The following is a 25,544-nucleotide window of genomic DNA, read 5'->3' as shown; positions in this document are numbered from 1 at the left end:
CTGTCTCTGTTTTACACAGAGGGAAACAATGAACAGGGAAACAGGAATGATTTACCCTCTGCTGTAGCAGAGCTGGGAAATGACCAGCATCTCCTGCAGCCTCCAACACCCCACTCCATGTTCTGCAGTCATTCCATGGCCCAGGACTCACTCCAGGCTCCTCTGCAGCTCTGGGAAACAGAAGCAAGAATGGCCCCAGGTACGGGGCCAGAGCTGGGAGAGCCAGGTCAGGCAGAGGGGAGAGAGAAGGAATACAGAGCAAGGGGAGAGCTTGAAGAGCACAGCTTGCTACTCCCACCCTTGCCACACGGGTGGGAAATGCTATCACATACACCTCAATGCTTCCCTCTGTGGAAGCGGCAGGAATTAGCTCAAACCACCACCAAAAGCCGAAGAGGAGGGGGTCCTGAATTCCAGGTCAGCTGTTGTTATCACAATACTGGACAAGTTCAAGCAAGATCTGGGTCTAGCCTCTATTTCTGGCCCACAAAGCAAACCCAGACTTCCCAAGATGAGGGTATACTTGGATTCATAAAACTCCAAGGAGCTACAACAAACGGGTTGCCTGATTTCTTGCTTGGACCTTTGCTGAATATGGTGCTTGCCTTCTACCCTGTATTTTCTTGCCAGCTCTGATGAGGATGGCAAGAGAGAAGAGCTACAAGACCTCAGTCTACATGTGCTGCATTTCACAGTGCCTGGAGGCAGGAAGACATCCCTAGCTCTCCAAGTCTTTCTCTCTTCTCCTTGAATAAAAGTGTGTTGAGCACACACGTTGAGTAAAACACGGTTAGGAGAAGCCAAGTGAGCTTGGTCCCCCCGGGAGCTGCAACGACTTCAAGGAGAGGTCAAAGGCACACAGCAGCTGGCTCCTCAGGTAGTGTATCACCCACACTGCTGTTGGAGAGCCCTCAAGATTTTTCTTGAGCCCAGGCTGTCCGTGCAGCCGGTGAGTGACAGCCTCCAAGCCTCCCTCCTTCCCTCCTTTCTCCCTTGACATTCACAGAGAAAGAAAATACCTGTCACATTAGCATCCAGGAGAGACAATATATGCTGGCACAGCCTCTGAGACAAGATCTCCACCTAGCATCATGGTAGAAGCCCTGGAAAAGGCAGCGTATTGAGCCCAGCATCCCCATCACTCAGGCACTGAGTACAGCTAGTTGCAGGCACAAGGTAGCAAGTGTCAACTCTGTGCAGGAGCAATTACAGCTCTCTCCAGCAACACTTTTCTTCACCAACCTCTGAGCTCTTCTCCAGCCAAACAACATGGCCCTATTTCCACACATGTACCCTCCACGCACACTGACTGCATCAGAGGGAACAAAGTCCTCACTCTGCATCCTCAAGCACATATAGGTAACAAGCTGAGCATCAATAATGCTGAGCTCTTTACCAGCAGCTCCCAGTCACAGCAAGGGACTCCCATCACATCCAAAAACCCTGGTACCTCCCCAACCAACAGGCAGTTGTCTGGGCAATCAATCCCACGCTGATTTCATCACATGGAGGGGGGGGAAGGACAGCCAGAAAACTACTGTCCAGCCTGCTAAAATGGCTGGTCCCCTGAGGTCACCAAATCCAAGCCACTTTCACTGAGGAAGCGATAAGAGACAGCAGGGTACTAAGCTGTCCACTTCAACCCTGTGTTTTAATCTCGGAGCTTCTCCACAGCTTGGCATGAAAGGGAACAGTACAGCCTGCCTGTACAGCTGCTGTCCTCCTGAACAGAAACACTGCCATCTAGAGGCCCCTTCCCTTGTGTGTGAAAGGGCTCGGGAAAAGGGGTTTCCACCCTCCCCAAACACCTGTGCGGAAGCAGAGAGCTGTCAGCGGGAACAGGGAATCTCAGGTTTAGGAATGCAGCATGAGCTAGGCGCCAACACTGGATAGAGACCTATAAGGGATGCAGCCTCATCTGGGTCTTTCTTTTCTCCTTGGGAGAACTTAGGCTGAGAAAGTTGGGGCTGTTCAGCCTGGAGAAGAGAAGGCTGCGTGGAGACCTCATAGCAGCCTTCCAGTATCTGAAGGGGGCCTATAGGGATGCTGGGGAGGGACTCTTCATTAGGGACTGTAGTGACAGGACAAGGGGTAATGGGTTAAAACTTAAACAGGGGAAGTTTAGATTGGATATAAGGAGGAAGCTCTTTACTGTAAGGGTGGTGAGGCACTGGAACGGGTTACCCAGGGAAGTCGTGAATGCTCCATCCCTGGCGGTGTTCAAGGACAGGTTGGACAAGGCCTTGGGTGGTATGGTTTAGTGTGAGGTGTCCCTGCCCATGGCAGGGGGGATGGAACTAGATGATCTGAAGGTCCTTTCCAACCCTAACTATTCTATGATTCTATAACTTCGCTAGAGCTATGGAAACGTTCCTTCTGCTTTGGTGTGTCTGAAGGCTTGCTTTTGCCCTCAGCAGCCTCAGCAACTTCGAAGTCTTCCCTACACCCACGGGCAGACCATCCTGAGGTGACTGAGCTGTCCCACAGGGAGACACCAGTGGAGCCTTTACTGAAGAGTGTGTTAAACAGAGACAGGCTTAACAGCACCTAGCTCAGCCACAGATCTCAAGCCCTTTCTGCACACAAGGAAGTGCCAACCCAAAGTCCTCTGTAAAGCTGGGCTCAGATCCAGCAACCTCCACTTTGAACCAGTCTCCTGTTCCACAGCAGAGACATTCTCCAGAAGCTTTATCTGGCCCATGCTCCCCTCCAAGTTAACAGCCTCTCAAATGATTCTCTGTCTTCATCACACAAGACCAGAAGGACAACAGGCCACATAGTGGCGTATCAACCAGCACCTCCTGATCAGCATAGAAAAGTAGGTCCTCCAGCGAGGAATATGGTTCGCGTGGCAAACAAGTGCTCCCTGCATGATTGCCCATGGTGTCCTCCACTGGCACATTCACTGCTGCAGAGATCACACCAAAGGCCCTGGGAATCCCAGCCCCAGGAATTGTGATGGACAGCACAGGAGGCTGAACAACGTCTGCAGGTGGTCATGCAGGCTGTGAGAGCAAAGAGCATGCAAGCACAGAGATGTTCCCTCTGGAGCCTCAAAGGGAGCTGAAACAAACACAAGGAAGAGGCAGAGCATGGCAGCCTCCATCCTTTCCAATGACACATTCACCAGCAGCCAAGGCCCAGCATTGCTTCTGCATTTCCGATGGTGGCCCTAACAGCAGGGACAAGCTGGACATGAAGCTGGAGGTCAGCAAGGCAAGGAAAGTGGAGGGCTGGGTAGGTGATGTGACAAGAAATTCAGCTTCAGAATTAAGCTGAATTACCCTGAGGTAATTTCCTCATTTTGGGTAAACTGAGCCTGGCTCACTGAAATTGGTGGTCATAGATTGGCTTGCACCAATGAAGAAAAGGAGCTGGAGCATGTAACCTCCAAGCTGAAAAAAACCCTCAGCCTTACAGAGCAGCTCCCAGGTGAGATACAGATCTCTGAAGGATGGCACTTTAGCTTCTGGTCTCACCCTCCAAAATCCCCACTAATAGCAAGGGCTGTGCCACTATTCAGTCATCACTCCAGAAAGTGGCCTAGACACCCTTAACTGCTCTACAGTGAGTAGATGCCCCATTGCAATCTACCATGACATGACATGGTGTTAGGTCCACCTTTTCAAGCTCACCTGGGAGACCTCACACAGTCTGCAACTTCAAGCATGTCCTCAAATCCAGACCAGTGCTTAGTTGGGAAGCTTTTGTCAGCAAAGATTAATTTCTGCTGTTTGCAGCTTTCTACCTGAGCTACCTTGGAGCTTGAGCTGTCTGGGGAGGAGAAGACAGTAAAATCCCCTGAATGTGTTGACCATAAAGAATGTCTGGTTGGTTTTCCTGCTGTCCTGTCATTTTTAAATGGGTGAATAACCAGAACTACTACAGAAAAGAAAAAAATGCCCACCCTAAGCCCTGGAAATCTCATCAAGGAAGGTGAGACACTAGAAAAACATACTTGAGCATGGGTTTTAAGAGAAGCATTCTAAATTAGGGCTGCTGCATGCCAGGCAGCCATTAAGGTGCTTGCACAGGGAGCCATGGTTAGTACCCATTAAAGGGTGAGTAAAAAGGTACCCCAGGATTAAAGCTATCGGCGCCTCTGAGGACCAATGAAGGGGAAGCTTCTCAGCAGCTTATTCTTCCTCTCCTCTGCCATGAGCCGGCTGGTGATGGATGACCGAATCCCAACCCTCCTCTCCCGCAGCACATCATTTGATTTGCCACAGACATGGGGCTGGAGGTCCCCGGCAGCACTCTGTACGCCAGGAGAGGTCACCGTCTCTTTGAATAACGTCCTCTTGGAGTGCCAAGAAGTGACATCAAGCTTTGCCCCTTGCCACCCCCCTGGCATCACAGGGACGCTAGTCAGAGTAGGGGTTACAGGAGGTGCGTTCCCTGCCATCTCTGGCTGCCCATGCATGATTTATACCTGCTGTGTCAGACGGACATTTACATACGCTGGTGTGATTGCACATGCTGCCTCCCATAAGGGGTGGCACAGCTTATGAAGATGGGTAGGATGACTGGTCTGCACTGTGCCAGCCAAAGACCTCCCCCATCCCCCCTGACAGAGGACAGCTAATACCCTCCTTGCCCCACCAGCAGTACTAGGCTTGCCCACGGGAGATTACTGTTTGCAAAGAGATGTTTGCAACAGCAGACCATCTCCTGGGATGCCGCTCTGCAAGGGAACATGCTGTGCAACTCAGATCGCTCAAAAGGTTCACTGCTGAGATCCTGAGACAACGTGAGAGGCAGCAACATGCCAGCACAAGAGACACAGCCAGGATGCACATCATATGGAGGACACTTGCCTCCTGACATCCCTTTCCCAAAGTTCCCATTCCACCCCAGCACCGGCTTGCAAGCCTGCCTTCTGCTCTCTGCCCCTGCTTTGACAAGCACAGCTGGTCAACAGATAGCAGATCAGACAAAGAAGCAATGGCACATGTCTCACAAAGCCAAGGAAGAACAGCTGAAACACACAAAAGAGAGACCCAACTGCAGGGAGAGTGCACTACAGTCAAACGGGGCACCTCTAAAGAGCAAGGAGTCCCAACCGTTCCAGGTCATGGGTGGGAAGCTCCCCCTCTCCCAGCATTTGCAGTTTAAATTACTGAAAGGCCTTAATTTTAAACAACCCTAAAGATCCTGTTAGAGCCTGGGAAAGGGTCTACAGCTGTGTTTTCTCCTTCTTCCCCTCCAAACCCCTTCTTTGTCACTGCTCACCAGCCCAGACATGAACATACATGAGCAGCCACCTGCAAACATCACAAACTGCTCTGGAGCCAGTTAACACTTATGGTGGCATCTCTGCTGCCCTCCTGAGCTGGCAGGACCCAGAAGGGGTTGAGGGGTATCACTGCAAGGCTCCCAACCTGAAATTACAAACATTGTCCCACCATTGAGTCACTCACCACAAGATCTTTTATCACTGCAGCCAGCTGGGACTCTCAGTAATTTTCAGCTGCAAACTCAGCAGACAGGGCTGGTGCTGCTCTCCCAGCCACAAGCTGTGTATTTGAAAACCAATGTGTAGATAAGGAAGTGCCCCGAGTGGGTGGCAAGGGGGGGTATGTTCATTTGTCCTTGGCAGAACACCACCACAGCACCAGCAAACACAGCTCTGAGGGCAGAGGAAAGCGCTGGCAGCTACAAATTACTAATCAATGTCGGGTAACAACAACAGCAGCTAATAATGAAGGGCTGATCAGCTTACTACAGCAGTAATTATTCCTGACACCAGTCCTCAGAAGGAGCATCCAGGCTTAGCACGCTGTCTACCATGATGATAACCCAAGATAACTAGAGAAATTTTGTGCTGGAGAAAAGGAGGGGGGGAGAGAAAAAACCCTCAGCAATTAGCAAGACTTGTGGTGCTAATTACCCTGTGAATGGTGTGCAGCTTTGTCAGAGCTAACTTGAGCCTTCCCCATGACACCAGGGAGGGATGCGAAGTGCCAGCACACCTTTCACAAAGCAGCAGTGACAAACGGCTTTGGCACCTGGTTATTTTTGAGAACAACACAACTCGCTGCTGCTGACACTGAACTTCTTGATGGCACCAGCTCTTTGCCATCATGATTATCTCAGGAAAAGCATGTCACATCCATAGTGCAGAAACAGGCTTCATTTCACATCACTAGGTGATACTGAGCCCACCTAATCTGAATACAGGACCAATTCAGGATGTGAGCCTTTTGGTATGAGATACTGCCAGTGCAAGACCAGGTATCTTAAATCACCGGTGTATCTTAGGTGTGTATGGTCAAAACATGCTGCAGTCGCCCACAGCCGCTTAGGGTACTGCAGCAATGATGCTCTGAAGCACTGCAGCAGCCTAGACACAAAGATCCCCACCACTTCCAGCACAACTACCAGTCCTCCTGCTGAAGAAAACTTCCCGTCAGCATCCTCTCACCAGCAGAGGAGGAATTATTGCACCCGGCAGGGGTAGCAGTGTGAATGTGAGAACACGTGCGTGCTTCCCCCATGTGCTCCCTACTGCTAGAACAGGTGAGAAAAAAAATAATCAAACCTAACAGCCCCAAAGGCTTGCGATCGCACATGCCTCCCTCCCAAGGAGGTGTAATTAAGTGCACCATTTTCTTGCACCCTTCATTCAAGGAGGCTGCCAAATTGCTCTCAGCAATGGCACGTATTTTACAGACATGAACTTCTCGGGAAGGCAGCTGCTTCGAGGTGCGGGTCGCTGCAGTAGCCAGCACACAGAATCGTAAGTTCTGTGAGTCCACAGATGAACGAAGAGGTTGCAGCATTTCTCTGCAAGATCAATGCAGTTACAGCAGCAGCAAGAGCACAGCATAGCCGGTTCAGAGCTCATCTTCCTAGGCTCTTCCTCCTCCTCCAAGGCTCAAAGCCTCTGGCATCTTATTGGGAATGGGAGCTTTACCTCAGCCCTGGGGTCTCTGCAGAGAGCCCTGCATCCTGTGAGGAATACAAACCAGACATTTCACCAGCCTAGCAAGATGCAGCAATTGAAGGTGTATGTCAGCTCTGTGTTCATGGCCTGCAAACTTTCCAGCATATCCCGAATGCAAGTCCTCTGGTCTCTCCCTGCAAGGGTCCCCTGTACCAGCCCAGCCCTTCCCAGCCCGCTTGCAGTGCTGTGATACAGCCCACAATTCTATTACAGGGCAGTGTCAGGAGGACTGGGTTACCAGCCTTTGCACAAACAAAATCCTATTACAGTGGAGATCCTGATCCCAGCCTTTATTTACAGAAATTATTATTACAAGGGACCCTGAGGGAAATCATGGTTCTGCGCTGTATACACTGAATTCATCATTGCTAGAGAAGAAGCCTCATAACGTTTTGAGACACAGTGAGATGCAAACTGCCTTTGAGTTGCATGTGATGGAGTAGAGAGAGGAAGGGAAAAAAAACAACTACAGAAGAAACTGTCGCAGAAGAAGATAAAGGGAACAGCACACATATTTCTTTTGCCCAGCCCAAGGCAAGGTGTGTTTCTATCTGCAAGGTGCACTAAATCCTTTGTACCACTCAATTAAATTACAGCTGACCTAAGCAGAGATTGATGTTTGTCAGAAAAGCCTTGTCCAGCCTCAGCATCCTCTGCAGGGCAAATGGCCATGCCCCCATACAGGCACGTGGGCAGCCCAAGGAGGACTAGAAGGGAAGAAGAAGGGAGACACTGCAGGCCTGGAGCAGTTTGAAGCTGCTACCATGTGCAGTATCACAACCAGTGCCAGCACAGACACCAAATGCTGGGCTGGAGCATCTGCTTTCACGTGAGACAACACAGATAAAGAAGGAAGCAAAGTCCCATTGCATCCTCCTGAGATGCCACATTTGGACGTGCAGGGAAAGTCAAGACATCAAGCACCGTGGGGCACCTTCCTGCATAGCCCAGCAATGCTCAAGCACTAACATGCTCCAGTGGTCACAGCATTCCTGTTGCATACCTTGACTGGTTGATATGAGCAAAGAGATTTTGATGTCCAATAGGGAACAGACAGGAGGCCTTCCTGGGGCAGATGAACCCATCAGATGCAATGCTGTTCAGGCATACTCCAAGGAGGAAGAGGAGACATGGATCTACAGGAGTGGCTCCTAAAATTTCTCAGCACAAAACAAGCAAAGCATCAGAGAAGGGGAGGTGGTTTGTACACAGAGGTTCCATGACACTGCAGCATGGGTACTGTAGCACCATCAGAGTTACAAATCAAAGAGCTGGCACCAGACAGCTCATATGGCCTATACCAGGCACCATCCTAATGATGTACACCTGCTATAGAGAGACCTTCTCTATCAGAAAGGTCTCCCTCACCCTACAGATGCTTGGAATAAACAACCCATCATCACTTTGCTGGTACAGAACCAGAAATTCTGGCCTTAATACCTTAAGACACCACTCAAAGATGCTCTAACAGTGCCTGACCTGCACACATGTTTAAAAGATGCTTTTTCAGCCATTCCCACACACCTGTACCTAGAAACTAGCCTACTCCCCTTATTTAAGGGCCCAAGGAGGTGTCCAGCATGTCACAACGTCATCAGAGGAAGGCAAATCCTGACAGACAACAGGAAGATCCCACCAGCTGACACCAACAGGTGACAATGACAGCTCTGCAAGAGACAGACAACAGAAATGGAGTTTCTCAGGGACAGTCACGGTATGACTGGCACACCACAAAGGGGACATTAGCACAGGGTGCAATCTCAAATGCTAAATCAGACTTCCAGAAACTAGACTAGAACCAAACTGTTCCTCCTTTGTGTCTTCAGTCAACAATTCTCTCCTGCTGCTGTCTCCATCAGTAAAGGAGGCTGTAGTCTTCCACACCTCTACAGACTGCAGCCAATGCAGGGTGACACGGGTGCTGGCCCCTGCAAAGCTGTTTGCCAGCATTTCAAGGTGAATCTGATGACACAGTTGCTTTCTTAAGTGTTAATAACATGCTTCAGTCCAGCTTTTCACCTCAAGCAACACACAGCACCAAGTGCAGCTTGCCAAAAGCAAAAATCATATGCAGAACATAAAGCACTGCCCCTGGGAAATCTGCATCCAAAAAACACTGGAAATATCCCATCCCCCCACCCCCCGGAAACTGACAGAATTTGAATCCCTCCCCTGCTGAGACAGTCTCAATTTGTTCAATGGGCTCATTTCATGCCTCACCTGTGGAACAACTATTTCCTGAAGATGGAGGAACCGTGGAGAAGTTTGAGCCCAGCACAAAGCCAAATCTGGATTGTGCCTCTTGCTTTTCATCACTTCTCCCCCACTGAGGTATGTTAGGAGCAAGATTCAGAGACCGGCAATATTGTGTCTGAGCCACAAGACAGCAACCCTGAGCTGGAAGGAACAATACAGCCCTCTTCATGAACCCGTCCTGCTTATTCTTTTCACAGCACAATTGGAGGCTAAACCCACACTCCAATAAGAGTGCTGTGGATGAGTCATCTTCGCTGCTGTCAGCTGGAATGATAAGGATGAAATTGCATCGCTTATCAGCAATGAGCCAGCAGGGAGGTGGCTGCAGAATGCATGAGGCTTGCATTAGGAAACAGACCAAAACAGGGACATTCTCAAAAGCCCCAACCTTTTGTCCAATTCTGACACAAGCTCAGCATTCCTTCAAAGCCTAAACCCAAGTTAAATATTTGCTTGCAGAGACAGCAACTGCCTCTTGCACCTGCCCATGGAGGAGAAAACTGGGGAGGGGGCTCGATGACAAATTTAGTACCAAACTGTGCTGTTTTCAAGCTGGGAGTCCTACAGGGTCAGTGGACATTGACTCACAGATCATTATGGCTCTGACTAATCACACACAGCTCTTGGCTGGCAGCCTGGTTAAAGGATTACTCCAATGGAAAGCTGATCCCAATTTAAAGCAAAGCCCACATTTTACAGCTTCATATTGTAGCTGGTAGGCTCTACCTTATGTGCCTTCTTTTTGACATAGCTGTTTCCTCTCCCTCTTTCTACAAATCAGAAAGAATCAGGACCACTGGCAGGGTCTCATTATTGACAGGTCTAAGGAAGCAACTTCCAGCCAGCTCCGATACATTGAACAGCTGAGCAACTAAACCCACTGTTACCTAGAGCAGAATATCAGTCCTTTGGGAATGTCTCCCTAAGCCAGCCCCTGTTAGTCCTGATTAATACTAACACCTAATAACACCAATATTAATACCTTTCCACTTGCACACTTCCCCCTCGAGCTACAAAAATGGAAAGTCCATAGCAGAGAAAGAGCCACCTAACATATTGGAGAAGATATTTCAAGAGCACCTTCCCAGTTTGAAAATCAGAATCTGATGTAGCCCTTGGCCTGGAAGACAGGCGCCCATGTTCCTGTGGCATGTTTAACCCTGAAAAGTCATGACTCACCACCATTTTCCTCCTGTAATTGGAAATGTAACAAGCAGTGCAATACCAGCATTTGCAGTGCATATGGAGTGCATATGCAAAAGATCGCCTCTTACCCAAACATATATAATTTTGTCTGACAGCTATAATGGACATCTGAGCCTTGCTCTCCATGGGAGATTCAGCCAGAGATCACCTCCACAGGATCAGCTATCTGACCAGAATATAAAGGCAAGCTGTTGGCATTGAGACTGGCACATCAGGGATTGAGAGCTGAACAAGGCCTTCTCAGATGGCTTAGTGAAGCAGATAAAGGAGCTGTATGTTTATTTGATGATTTAATCAATAAGATAATTCTGTTAATTCAACAGTTTGATACAAAGCCACTTCCTTTCTGTTTAACTGCATTTCAGAATTTTCATGGCTTAGTTGATCAAATACATAAAATAGCAAATTTGTGCTAATTAATCAGATGTTCCTTAACTATGAATTGCAAGAAGCCCACAGGCAGAGAGCCTTATCACCCTGTGACACATAATGACAGCCCATAGATTTGCATCTACAGTAATCACACAACCAACTAACGATGCCAGAATTCATTTCAAATGCAGGACAACTGTACCACGAGGGGATCTGGCAGAGAACAGAGATGCTGGTGCATCCACATAATTAATGTGCGCATCTGCACTTTATACAGAAGGGTCCAACCACTTCTGGTAATGGAGTAAAGAAGGACTAGTACCAGATACGTAGTTTTCTTTTTACAGGTAAGTAGAGTAAAATATCTTCCTTCAGGAAAGTGGAAGAGCCCAGGGGTACATTTTTTAGACTTGTACCCTAAGGAAACACCAACTAGAGAAGCCCATCAGCACTACCATCACCACCCCCCTTCCAAAGACATAGCTACATCGTGAGCCCCTTCCCTTAACACTGCAGAGAACCACTGTAAGAGGTTGAAAGGCCATGGCAGACTGTAGGAAATAACTCCTCAAGGCAGGGAGCAGATACCAGTCACTCTCCTTCTCATGAAGGTACCCCTCATGTTGCTGGGCAGCCACACTTGAGAAAGCAGAGTGGAGAAGAGCATCTTCCTGAGCTGGGGAGAAGGGTGTGGTATGCAATGACCAATCCAAAAATGTTTTCTGCCTTTCCTCAGGAAGAACAAAGCACACACACCCTCCTTGCAACTATAGTCATACAGTAATTGCCAGAGTTACCACAGCCTGCTTTCAGGCTAATTCTCTGTTCCCCCTTCCTTTATCCACTTGGAAATTAGCCAAACCCTGATGCTGCCAGAAGAGATGCAGGAAAGGTGATCGCAGATCAGCCTCCTTCAAACAGTTCCAGGGTCTTCTTGCCAGGTTCCTCTCTGGGTAATACCATCCCTCCAGCAAGAAAGAAAAGCCTCTAATTAAAAAGACCTGGACAGCAGCTCCCACTCCTACTCTGATCAACGAAGCTTGCTAATTAAAAGCAGTTGACCTGAGCAAAGAATGGCTTGGAGGAGATTAGCCCAAGGGATACAAGATTTAAGAATTAAATTACTTGACTGCTCTGTTTCATTTTATTTTACAATCCTGGCTTTTCCTCCTCCCTCATGCAGGTAAATGGTGGTTTTGAGGACTCAGTCCCAATTTGTAGGAGCAAAGAACCAGAGAACATGGTCTTGCTGTTTAATTCACTGTCAAACACCACAGTCTGAATGTGTGGGCTGTCGGAGCAGCTGCTCCATCTGATCACCATGTGACAACTGAAAAACGACCAAGTGGCACCTAATTTCTCCAGTTTGATTAACTAGTCCTTTGCACCCTGCCACATGAACAGGACTGTGAACAAACACACAAGCAATGCCTCAGACACTTGCTCTGACTCCACAGCCAAGGTCTTACTGATGTATTTATCTCTGCAAGCCCTGGGAGATTTATGCCCAGCAATAAAAGGGAGGTGACCACCATCCAAAAGCAAACATGCTCAGGTCAGGTCCCCATCATCTAGCCTGATCAGCAACTCTCTCCTTTGAGTATCCTATCCCACATGGCTATAGAGCAGATGGGAGATCCTAAGGCAAGCTGGGAAGTAGCAAACACATCAGGTCTCATGTGTGAGGTGTTGCAGGATGCACTGGAATAGCAAAGCAGCAGAGGGCTGGGCCCTTTGGAGAGCATTCACGTCTAGTTTTCAGAGTTGCTCTACCCTGCTTACATCAGTGGGAACCACAGGACCTCAGCACCTCTAGAAACCCTGTAACAGGAGGCAAAGAAATGGAACGTCACACTTCCTTCCTTCAGAAGAATTAGCTGGACACATGGTGTTCTCCACATACAATGAGAAACTCCAGCGCAAACAGGAAATATGTTCTTCAAATACCAGCACTCAATGGCCTTCATTACAAAATGAGGGGAATTACCCAGATCATATACATTTTCACAGAGAGAAAAAAATATTATTGAAAGAAAAAGAAGCTTCCTCACAAAACACTTGGGATTTTTTGTATGTTCCACACACAGTCTTGGCATTCAATTTCTTTTAAAAAATCACTGTCTTGTAGTTGACAGGCAGAAGACCAAGACAAACAGGAGCCATGACAATCCAATTTCTACAATTTATTAATCTACTCCCCTTTTCTCTCTTGCATTCCATTTCTTTCCTCATTCAGGACCCTTCCTTGCTCGGATGCTGCAGGCCCAGCCTGGCTGGTTGGGGACCTCTTGCACTCCTAGACCATGCGCTGTCTCCTGCTGCAATGGTATATATACTGGGTGCTTCTCTCTCCTATCCCAGGCAGCCAACACAGGCAGCAGACTGTGCAGGCTGCCAGGAGCAGGGAGCCCCAGGCAGCTCACACACAGTATCTCCCAGAGCAGCATCCTCCCTTCAGAGCTTCCTCCACTGGACACCATACCTGGTTCTTGCTCATCATGGAGAACAGCTCATGCAGAAAAAGCCACACAGCTGTGAGAGGAGCCTTGCTCACACACAAGAGAGTAGCCTTCTATAATCCAAATCCTTGACAAATACACAGCTGGAAAAGAGCCATTTTGGGCCTGGTTATTCCTTCCACTAGTCCCTCAGCAGGGTACCATGTCTCTTCTGTGCTCATGCTTCAATGGCTGCTTCAGCATTTGGGAGACTGGGCCCTCCAAAGGCCTTTCTGTGCCCAGCAAGAGCTGCAGGGAGAACTAAATGGTGCAGAAGTCCCGTGGCACAGTTGGTTGCCAGCCCAGGCAGCACAGCCTGGCCCAGATGTTCCCTAAACTTTCATTGCATTTGCAGTCACAAGACATAGGCACTTGCCAAGAGCTGGCAAACAGGTCTGGCTTGGGCCCTCAGCCCACGGCTCCTCACACTCCTGACTGTTGATACCAGATCTTCAGAGTCATCTCAGTTTTCACTTTCTCATGATTACGCTCTCATCTTTATACCTTCATGCAGTCTGCAGCAACTTGCTTACCATTTCCCAACCAGCATAGCTTGGTCACACCTGATACTGGAATGACCATCAGAGCAAGGCACTATACTTCAGCTGCAATTCCAAAACTAAAATAATACCCTATTGCTTCCTTCAGTTCCCTTAGAAATGCTGATGGCAGGGTGAGGAAGAAGAGACTGTAACATCCAGCAAAAGGAGCTGGTCATGAATTAAGACCCTAAGGCATTACCCACCAGAGAAAAAAAAACCAAAACAAAACAAAAACAAAGAAAAACAATGCTTCCAAAGGAGAAATAATTCAGCAGCAGAAGTCAAGCTGCATATCAGCAAGACAGTGATTTGTATTCCTCTTCACTGAGGGAAGTAGCACATAAGCATTTAGCAACAGACACTGCGTCAAACACACCACGCTGCAATACCAGAGATGTTTCAGAGGTACCCTAGATGGCTCACCAAGCATACAGGGACATTGTGGCTCACACTTTGTTCAAGCTGCATAAACAAAGATGTCTGAGATGTTATAATATACTGTTACTCATCCCTAAGTCCCCAGATGCTGTTCCTGAAATAACCCCATCCTTTTTACTACCAGGAGGGAGTCAATTGTAAACCCAACCACTTTACCTTCTGAGTGGGAGAAATTTTATCAGAGATGCAGCAACACATCCTCATCTGACTTCTGAAGCAAGAGATTTCTTTAAAGAAAGTTCTTCTCTCCAGTGTCACCTCTCTCCTGCCCAAAGGTGAGAGAAGTACAGGAAGAAGTGGAGAGAAGCAGTACTGAATAGTCCATCAGAGGAGGGTGCTGAATACAGTCCCTTCCAGTTACCTGGCTGAAATTCAAATGCTGGATTAGTGTCTAAGCACACTTAATAGGAGGCAAAGGAGAGAAATATAATGCTTCCTTCCGGCCTTTCACATCTACAAACCTCTCCCAGGTAGCAGACAGTCTGGTCCATCAAAGGGAGACTAGAATCAGAAATGAGACATATTTGTCATGTAAAATTTCCAGGTATGAGGAACCAAGTTGAATTTCTGTCTGGCAGAAATGCTGTAATAACACAGCAGCAGCTAAGAACTCCAGTCAGGTGAAGGTCAGGGCTGCTTGGCATCCGTTACAGTCACAGACCTCTCAAAAAAACAAGAAGTGCAAAGGATGAACACTTCCCTTTGGCAAGCTCGCTCCCAGACAGCTGGAAATGATGGACTTTAAAGGCTGGAAACTCAGTGGGGTTGGCTGCAGCGAAATAGGGAAGAAAACTGAGATATGGAAGACGAAAAAAAAGTCTTCCAAACCAGTGTGTTTTTATCCATCTTCTCTTTGGTCACCAAGGTAGCTCCAGCAGTGACTTACGTTCTGGGACTGAAAGGAAAACACTAGCTGGAGCTCTCAGGAATTGGAGCATCTTTTCTCTACTGAGTTACAGCTCACATAAAAATGAGGGTAAAAAAATTTTTTTTGGTAAAACCCCCCAAAAGTGCCCTTTAGCCACATAAAGGGAAAAGTGCTGCAAAAGAAAGACCTTGATAAAACATAATCCAAATGGGGACACATTCAGCATTCCTTGGAGTATGTGATAGTTGCACATCATCCTGACAGCACCAGGCAGGGTTAGGGCACTGCCTTCTGCGCAGATCCATTCCATGGGTAAAAATATAAACAAGCAGGGAAATTGGTGTTACATTCAGATTTGGATGTGTCCTATTTCTCCTATCAAATCTCTGCAAAAGCAACAGTTTTCCACCTCCCCCTCCTTGGACATCTATAAGGATCAGCAGCTGGAAACCCCTTAACACTGCCAATCTCAGCACCCAAAGACCTGCCATCTGCACTGCAGCCTGCATTTTGTACTGATTTGTTCAGTTTTTGCCCTGATAGCACACCTCAGGCAGGCTACAGTTGCTCTGTGCAGGACTTGGAGGGAAGTTTCAAAGCTTGGCTGCTGCCAATGCACAGATGTTACAGGCTGGGTCACGGCAAGGTGCTAAAGGCCTTCAGAACTGTTGCAAAGCATTAATTATGTTCCCGCAGCTGTTCTTTAACCCTTGTTCATGTCTCCGTTCTTTCAGGGGCTGCCAGAATGACAACTGTGAACGGGAAATCAAAGCAGGAGGCTTTGAAAGGAAGCAAAGCAGAGACTTTAAAGGTTAAAAGAAAGAGCAGTCTACAAACACAAGTTCTTTTTTTAAAGATGTTCGTCCCTGCCATTTGCCTGAAAGCTTCCTCTTCTCCCACCCAGGTGCAGTACTGAACTCCAGCAGCACCCAAGGAAAGATGGAAGAGGTCACCCAAATCCTGAGATATCACAGAGGACGTCTCAGCTGGGAGGTTGACCCATGCACTTGGAAACGCTTTATTTCACAAGACTGGAAGGAATGGCTTGCAGTGTGGGCTTAACCAACCCTTCTATCTCTGTAGATCCAGAGACAAGATCTGAAAGGCATTTTCCTGGTCAGAAATGCCTGCTATGCCCCAGCTGGGCCAGGGCTGTACTCAGGAAGAGAGTAAACCTCTCAGACACCCCACTAACCAAACTAATCTGTTGAACCTAAGCTCAGAGCTGCTATAGAGGCCAGGGAACTCCAAGTGACAAGACAGCATTCAAGTAGGCTTACTTGGACCAGCACTGAGAAACACAGGGACACAACAGTTTCCTGAACTCACCTCATGTGCTTCACCCCCTGATAGCCACCATGTGTATGGGCTGGCAACACGCTTTTCAGGGTCCCAGCAGAGGCAATCTCAAGAGGACCTGTGCACAACTCTGGGAAATGGGAGCATTTGAACTATGTGAAGCTACTGCCAAGAAAGCAGGTCTACCCCTACAGCACAGTGCTGTTCAAAGCTGCCACTATGGGAAAGCAAAACCACTTCAGTAAGGAGGTCTGCATCCAAATACTGAGCCCTGCTGAACATCAGGACTAACAAGTGCCAACATAACACCAGGACAGCCATTCTGGTGCTAATGTTGCAGCCTACCCAGGAGGCATCTCCTCGCCCCATAAACCAGGGCTTCCCATGGGGAAAGTCTGTTCATTGCTCATCTACAGACCAGCTACAAATTAAAGCCCCAGCTTGAACACAGCCATCCCACTAACGTATCTGCATGGGGTGGACTGCAGCTGTGACACAGGACCATGAGTGGCTTGATAAAACCCACCAGTCTCCCGAATGGCTTCTCCCTCCCCTATTCCCCGTGCTTTAAGCTGCAGTCAAACAGAGCATAACTCCCTTTTAAGACTTGCAGATGTTGTGTTTCTGAATCCTCCGGCTGGGCAGCTTGTGCTGGCAAGAGGAAATAAGATTGTCTCTGGAATCCTCTGTGCTGCAGCTCTCCATGCACGAAAGGCTCCAGCACACTTGTGGGCTAAATAACTTCTTATGCTAGAAACGAAACGGAGTGGGGAGGAGAGTACAGATGCAACAGCAGCAAACAAGCAAGCAGACACTGAGGTGATAGAAAAGTTGGCAGAAAAAACTACACTGTTGTGCCTGGACACACATCCCAAACAGCAGCGTCTTCCATCGGCTTTCACATTTTAAAGGGCAGAAAACACTGCAGACTAAGTTTTGTCTGACATCTCTTGGACATGCCTTCAGCCAGGGATCATTATGGCAGCATGCTGGCCAGGACTTGAGCTTCTGCATAATGACCCCCGACAGCTACCGATAATCTCAGCTGCTGCTAGCATGAATGTTAGCTCCATTGCAGCCTGAGGAGCTATGGTAACTTAAAAAAACAAAACAAAACAATGCACGGGTCTTGAAAGGGAACCCACAACAGCATTATGAGCTGAGCCCCAGGGCCACATAACACCAGACAGAGCTCGCCTGACAGCCAAAGGTAAAGGAGCTTCTTCCAGGTTCTTCCAGACTAGCATCCCAGGTCCCCAAAGAGGATGCTAGTCCTTGCACACCAAAGCAGTGGACGATAGCTTTCCTGCCCTACAGAGACACCCCACAGAGTGCCATGGGGAAGTCTGGCACTGGGCATGCAGCCATTTCAAATGGGAATCAGGGATCTGCAGTGACACCCTCACTCAGACTCACAGCACTCTCTCAATCCTTGCATGCAGGGCTTGGGCTTGCCTTCCTTGGGTGGCTGTCCTAGGGCAGCCTGACACCGGATTCCCACCAGGGAATGGACCGGATGGACCAACAGCGAAACAAAATCAGATTGAAGGCTTTGTGGGAGCACTGTTTGTGTTAGACATTTCTGGAAACCCCCATTATACTCAATTATCAAGCAAGGAGACAATGTTTTTATCTGCTTAATAGAGCTCTTCAAACCACGCACAACCACGTGGCCTAGGCTGGCTATTTTAAAACAATGTTCCACTGAGACTCTTGTTTCCAACAGAATAATTTAACACCTCACTCTTGCAGAGCACTTTCACACCCAGATACCAAAGCAGCTCAGAAAGGCTATGCTGATTTTACAAACCACAAGGAGGGAGTTGCAATGCAGCAACATAGCTCACACGACCTGCAATCCCAGCAGAAATTCCTATCTGCCCAAAGCAGACCCCAGCACGGATAGGCAGCAATGCAGCTTCTCCAGCAGCCTCTCCCAAACAGCAGCTTTCCTCTTTCTCCTTTTTCCAGCATTCTTTTTTGGGGTTTTCTAATCTTTGGGCCCACACACACACACTCCACGTTCAAGTTACTGAAATCTCACAGGGGGGCTGACATCTCCTGGTGAAGATGATCCCACTAGTGTTATTGTCTGGCTGCCAGCTCCTGGGAAACAGGCACGGCACGAGGGTGGTTGCTGTTTTTAACCAGAGGCCACATCTGACTTGAGCGTTAGGGGAGTTAATGAGCACTGTGCAGCAGGAGGGAGGCTGGGAGAAAGCAAACAGGGAAGCTGCATTTCTGTGGTTCATTATTTGTGTAAGAAAAATAAGACAGGGACCTTAAGGGGAGCATAAAGATTTTTTCTTTCTTTCTTTTAAGCAGCATAATTACAGGATCTATTGGGATGTCCTGTGGCCAGAGGTAAATTGCAGGGAGGTGCGCCTGGGTGCCCATGCAGGACCTCACAGGTCACATGGCTCTTCCAGGTCACAAGAAGTCCGAAAGAGAGATATCCCTCATGCCGTACTAGTGAGTCTTGTTGGGAATACAGCTGCAGTCATGGTCAGGCAGGGAAACCTTTGACCATCTGCAGTAAGGGCCAGCTGCTTAAGGACCACCTCACCTTCTAGAAATCAAGACCTGCACCAGTTTGCAGGGTGCTGAAGAGCAGACCACACCAGCCATTCCGGTCACCACCATGGTATTCACATACACCCACTACAGCCCTAGAGAAGATTGCTCTGTAGCTCACCTCATTCACCAACCCCATCCCAGACATAGGATGGGTCTGCATGATAGACCCTCTCTTGGGGATAACAGTCTCCAGGCTGCCCCCAGAGAATCAAGGCATCCTGGGAGCTTCCTCTCCAGCTCTGAAGGGGGTTCAGGCCACTCAGTTGGGTGCTCAGCACCAGGCAAGTTGAAGCCAAATACAGTAGTCTCTAGAAAAGACAGACAGGGTCAACACACCTGACGCTATTCCCCTTAAAGCAGCAGGAAAATGGTTAAAAGGTAAGATTTATGGGCATATATCTCTGCCAGAACCACCAGGTGATCATGTGTACACATTTCTCTACTCTAAGACCTAATTTTCCACCATTTCCCTTGATTTGCTGTTCCTTTTCTTCCATTTCCTTGATTTAGGGCCCAATTATTTCTTGTCCTCTTGCCAGTGAAATAAAATATTTCATAAGCACTCCTGCCGTCTCTCCCCACTCCCTCCCTCCTTTGGATGCTGGTTTCAATGCCTGACTCATGCCTCATGTTCTGCAAAATTTAAAGTATTTTAGTGAACACCTAATGATGATTTTACCATTTTTCTCAGTGATACAAATGGGATTTGGCACCAACGAGCTCGTTGCTGGAATTTAAGCGAGTCTGTAGCCCCCGCAGCTCTGGCACGTCTTTGCAAAGCAGTCCCTGGGGACTGTCACCTGGACATGATTTTCTTCTGATGAGACTGTGTCCTTCACTAGAGATGAGCCACATGCCCTGGGCTAGGCTGCTGGTGACACTGCTAGGATATGGAGAAGGGCAGACAATTAAACTCAATAGCTCATCTGGCTCCTGACCAATACACGATGCCCTGCAGGAGTTGTGTCAGCAAAAGCAGCACAACTCTGGGAACAGAAGGCAACTTCCTGGCTGGACCACATCACCCTCTGATGTAGCTGCATGACCAGGCCAGCCCCAGCCCTCCAGAGAGGAGCTGGGGACTGCTAACTGTACACAAGTACGTCTAGGGTCTCATCCTTCCAATGATACAGACAACAAATTCTGCCTTCATTGAAAGGAAATGCAAAGTGTAAGAAAAAAAGGCAACTCCTGTCCCTGGTGGGTCCTCAGTCTAAACTTCTGAGCATAATCAAATCTTTCAAGTGGCTCATCACAGTTGGAACCTTGGGACCCACCCCAAGACTGCCGCAAAGGACAGACTGACTTCTGTCAGCACACTGAGCACTAGCCCTTCAGAACAGTGCCCAGCAAACACCCTACTCTCCCAGTGGAGCAAGTTTTACAATAGCTTTCCATCCTTCTTCCCCCCCCATCCAGACTTGCATGATCACAGCATATAACATTTCTATAGCATCCTCCTACTAGTTCCCATAATCATATCCAAACCTGTCACAATATAACACAACCATGAAAAAGACAGTTAAAAGTGCTATTTCAATATTGCCAACCTTTTCCAAGGAGATGCATCCATAAAGTTAGGTAAGGAAGATTAGGGGACTGACAGCACTGATCAAATCAGAGGTTTCCTATGCTTTGAGGGGAAAAAAAGCTAAAGAAAAGCTAAAGAAAAGCTGAAGTTTGCTCTGAATCAAGTGGAGCAAGGACTCAGTGTTGGATGTCCTGTATTCTGAACTCATGTCTCAGACCCCAGTGACCTCTAACTTCCATGACCATCATCAGCTGCTTACTTCTATCTGCTCCAAACACCATCTGAAGCATTTGGAACCCTTGAAAGTAGCTCACCATACAGCTCTAGCTTGGGTCTCTCTCCAGAAGAGAGCAGGAGCAGCTGCTTGTGTCAGCAAGCTCTTGGTCCTAGATAATCTTGCTCATCATAATAGTACACATGAAATACCACCTCTCTGGTTTACGCTGTGGCTGTATATGGTTGATAAAGAGCAGGAAGTTTAGCCAGCTAGGGCAGGTAAACTCCACAGCTTCCCCTAAAGCCAGTGCCTCTTCTACATGCAATGGACATTTCCAGTGATTCTAGTCCTTCCAGTGGCTGGCAGTAACGAGGAAAGATCTTGAGCTTCTGGTGGACAAGTTGAATCCTGTGACACTGTTTAGCCACACTAGACTTCTTGCTCTCTGTTATGGGATTGAGCAATTTCACTCCAAAAAAGGTTTGCAAAATAACTGACCACCAAATGCCACCATAGTGAGACCTCTTTGATAACACAAGAAGTGACTGAGGTTTGTCAGGGGGAATCTTTATCTGAACTTAAGAAGCAGAAAACTAGCCCTCAGTAGAAACAGCAAGTAAGAAAGAAAAACAAATGAGAAGGAAACCTAAGAAAGGCTCTGCAGATTGGCTTGTGCAAGGGCATCCTCTCTTCAATGCTGGGACTACGTAAGGCAAGATCTCTCTATTTTGAGCATGTCCTGGGAAAGGCTTTTAGGACCCTGTCTACCACTCTGTGGGGCATCAAACCTGCTCTGAACCCCCTCTAAGGATCATCCCAGCTGAGGGCCTCTAAAATCCACTTGCAGCTTGGGGAGCTTTGGGGTCAGCACCCCATAGATCTGTACGATTCAGAGCTTTTAGAAGATGCTCATCAGGCTAACTTGATTCCTCTTCATAACTTGGTATGATCAGCTATACTAACTGTGTTAGTATGGTATGATCAGCTATAGTAACTGTGTTGGCCTGGCTAGCCTGACATAGATTAACATCATTTGTAATTTATCACGTGGCTGTGGCAGGCTGGAAGCATCACCTTTAAGGGAAGCTGACGCACCCTAAGCACGCTGTTTTCCATAGGGCCAGATAAGTACTGTCCAGTAGAGCAGCTTCCCTTCAAACTACCTGTCAACATAGTACAAGCTTGACAGCCCCCCCTAAAGCTACATTACCACAGTTCATATTCCTAGCAAGTACCATCACAGAGCTTAACTTCCCTGAAAAGTATTTGAAATAGTAAAAGCTGCCCATCAGGGCAGTTTTATATTGGATAGACATATTCTACATTGTAAAATGTGTTTGGAAGGACCATTACACTCCCTCTGTTGTCTTTCCTCAGAGGAAAAATGATAAATGTCCAGCCAGTGTTTCATAGCCCAGGGCAAGGGAAATACAACATCCTCCATAGCAGCCAGCAGAAGTACCGGGGAGCAGACACACACAGGGATTCTGCCCAGAGACAGCACATCTAGCTTGCCAAGCACTGTGCCAGCACAGTATCAAATCCAAACCACCTCTGGTAAGTCCTGACCTTTGCACCACTCTCCCAGCAGTCCAGGTGCCAACATTTTAATGAAAGAGGTGCTCATTAGCCCCAACCCTGAACAGAACAGTAGTGCATGGGTTGGCTCTCAAGATAACTAGACTACAGTAGGCAAGCCGTGCAGTGCCTCTGTGCGGTTACTCTGCTGCCAGAAGAAATGTCTCCCATTAGATTTGACCATTAGATAAGCACAGGGGAGAACTGTGTTTGGCTCGCTAAGCCAGTATTTCTGTAGGAAATAGGTGCCTGTGCAGCAGAATCTAAATAACGCCTTTAAAAACCTAAAATCAGCCTCTACTCCATCTGATTGAGAAAATAGTCTTTGGAAGGTAAACTAAGACAGGAGTGTTTGCTCAGATTTATGGGGAGGCTGAATAGCAAGTTGGAGAGGTCTGAACTGAATCCATCCCTTGTGTGGAAGCTTAACTACATAACCTTGGAGTCCACTATAGTTTCCCTTGCTGCCTGGCAAAATCCACAAAGAAAGGAAGAATGGGCCCTTAATGACCTTCATCAGTGACTTGGATGATATGACACAGCACATTCAGCAAGTCTGCAGATGACACCAAACAGGGAAGGAGAGGTGATAGCATCCAACATACAAGGAGAGGCTGAGAGAGCTGAGACTGTTTACTCCAGAGAAGACAAAGCTCAGGGGAATCCTATTCACGTGCATAAATACCTCACAGGAAGGAGTAAAGAGACCAGAGACATATTATTCTCAGTGGTAACAGGCATAAATTGAAAGACAAGAAATTATATTTAAACACAAGATCTTTTTTTTACTGTAAAGGTAATCCAACACTTTAACAGGTTGCCCAGACAGGCATCCACCCTTGGAGGTATTCACTCACTGGATGTGGTCGCAGGCAGCCTGCTTTAGTTGACCCTACTTTGAGCAGGTGGGTTGGACTAATAAATTGCAAGACACTCCTCCAACCTCTTTATGATTCTGTTGTGTTAATGGTACCCTATTTTGATGCAGGGAACAGGAGGAATATGGTTGGGGCCACAGCAGATCTTCTATCCCATGTCTCGCCTCATCTGATTTCTGACAAAGGGTTGGATTAAAAAAGCTCTATCACTTTCCCCAAAAGGAGCGTTAAAAAACATTTAGAAGCTTCAGCCCTGGAAGAGCAGATGTCCACCAGAGATCAGTTTTTCCATTTATTCATGGGACGGATCACATCAAAAGAGCCAGGGCAACTCTAAAACATGCAGGTCCTCAAATGCTAAAACATTTCCAAGCCCCTGCTTGCTAGATTGGAGGGAAAAAAAGACAGCACGGAAGAAAGATGAAGCTTGGTTTACTGGACCCTACTAATCGAGCTTAGTGCTTAGGATCAAAGATTAGTTGATTAAAATCCAATTTCAAAGCTTATTAACTTCTGAATGAGAAATGCTGCTATGGTGAGCTTACTCCAGCAGGCTATTTCTGGCTTGGCAGAAGTGGCTGGCAGAGAAAAACAGCTCTTTGCTTATCAGTACCCAGTTTAGACCCAGATGAGACAAGAGGATTTCACCTCCCCAGACCACTTGAAACAAAGACTAAATGAACAAAGGGACTTCCTTTAAGCCAGCTATTAAAACCAGCTGGGCACTCCCCTTTCATGCCACCCCAGTTCATGTGAAAGCCATGCAGAGCCATTATGTTGCACTTGTGAGCTACTCAACATTTGCTTCCTTCCAAGATATTCTGGTCAGGCTGGCAACTGCCAGTTCTCCTTGCCCAAGTGCAGCAAAAAGCGGGCTGAGAAAAACAGGTCTCTGTCCTTACAGCAGCTGTACCACGACATGCAGCTCTGTCCCACAGCACAAGGCACAGGATCCCCTAGCCCTGACAGTTGAGGAAGATGGTGAGCCAAGCTGAAATCTCTCTGCCAAAAGGTTTTATCCTGGAAAACATAAATCCCACTCCTAACCTGAAACCCCTTCAAGACCCTTAAGCATGTTTTAAAGCATGCAAGATATAAGGTAAAGCTGTGTGTGGAGATCAGGGTTGAACACCTTCCTTATCCTAAGGACAAATGGGGGTTAAGCACTGCCCTTTGTCATCCCTTCTTCTCCTGTTTGAGCTATGTTGCTTGCAGAGTTTCCCACCTTCTCCCCTCTTTCCCAGGCACAGCAACCATAAAGATGCAAACTGCAACACACAATTCCATAGCTAACTTTTTCAAATTCTAAGAGCCCATTTTTTATCTCGGGTTTTTGAGAACATCTCTCACCTGGGAGACAATATTTAAGGTCAGCTGTGGCCCAGCAATGGGCTTCTCCTCTTTTGCTGAAGGACTTGAGTTTATCAGCTGAGTGCAGCAGTTGCTTAGATCAGCTATTGACAGGGACTCACACATATGCGATGGAGGTGGCAACTGTGAAGCACCAAGGTCTGGGTCTGACTCTTGTCCCACTCACAGTGAAATACATGACATCCTCGGAAAGCATCAGAACAAGAAGATGTTAACACCAAAGCAAAGGGAATAAAGGCAATTCATGCTATTGCACATGAAAGAGAAGGCAGCAGGTAGTCTGGGTGACCAAGTTTACTTTGAAGAGTGGATGGTGGCAGCTACATGATAAATACCTTGTCTCTCTGGGAGGCACCTTGGTAGCTTCTTTCCTTTCTCCTGCTTTGCTCCAGGAATCACAGACACATGCTGCCCAGCACAACATGGCTGAATGAGCTCCACTTCACCACAGGGCTCTCAGATCCAACTCCAAATGGCCATGAGACCATTAAATGACACAGCAAACAGTAACTTGTCCCTGGTTAAATTGTCTGTCATCCAGTTAAAGTCTTCCATTCTTTAACTGGAAAAGCAGCCTTTTACAACCTGCCTCCTGTATACAGGTGGGCACGAAGTATGCAGGAGCCCTTCAGAAGGATTCCTGCTTTAGCAGTTCAGGCCCTGGCTTTCAGAAAAGGAAAATCAGTTATTTCCCCATGTCTCTTGGCAATGATCAACCTAGGACCCACGGGATAGTTCCTGCTACGCACACAGCCTCTGGGGGAAGGAAGCACTATATACAACACAAACCAAAGCCCTTCCCCATCCCTACCAAACCAGAGCATACGATGATGGCATCCTTCACCTAAATATGGGCCCAAAGCTGTGATCCAGTCTCTGGAGCAAGCCCATAGGAATCTCTGAATGCATAGAAAAATATTGGTACAAAAATGTAGTAGTATAATAGCTCCTCACTGGTGGTGAGGCT

General features: G+C 47.7%; 1 long non-coding RNA gene across 1 annotated transcript in view; it reads right to left on the bottom strand.

The window, feature by feature from the left end:
• Window positions 1-299: 299 nt before the first annotated feature.
• The window catches only part of LOC133208030 (uncharacterized), a 37,619-nt gene continuing 12,374 nt past the window's right edge, over window positions 300-25,544 (bottom strand). Inside the window, exons 2-3 of the long non-coding RNA XR_009724218.1 lie at window positions 1,020-1,103; window positions 300-826 (exon numbers count right to left, since the gene is read on the bottom strand). This is a non-coding gene — a long non-coding RNA (uncharacterized LOC133208030). The remainder of the gene's footprint in view (window positions 827-1,019; window positions 1,104-25,544) is intronic.

The sequence above is a fragment of the Neopsephotus bourkii genome, unplaced genomic scaffold, assembly GCF_033783945.1.
Source record: "Neopsephotus bourkii isolate Nb327-2 ecotype Australia unplaced genomic scaffold, CSIRO-AGI_Nbou_v1 NB_234, whole genome shotgun sequence".
NCBI classification, from domain to species: domain Eukaryota; kingdom Metazoa; phylum Chordata; class Aves; order Psittaciformes; family Psittacidae; genus Neopsephotus; species Neopsephotus bourkii.
This window is presented reverse-complemented; position numbering and strand designations above follow the sequence as displayed.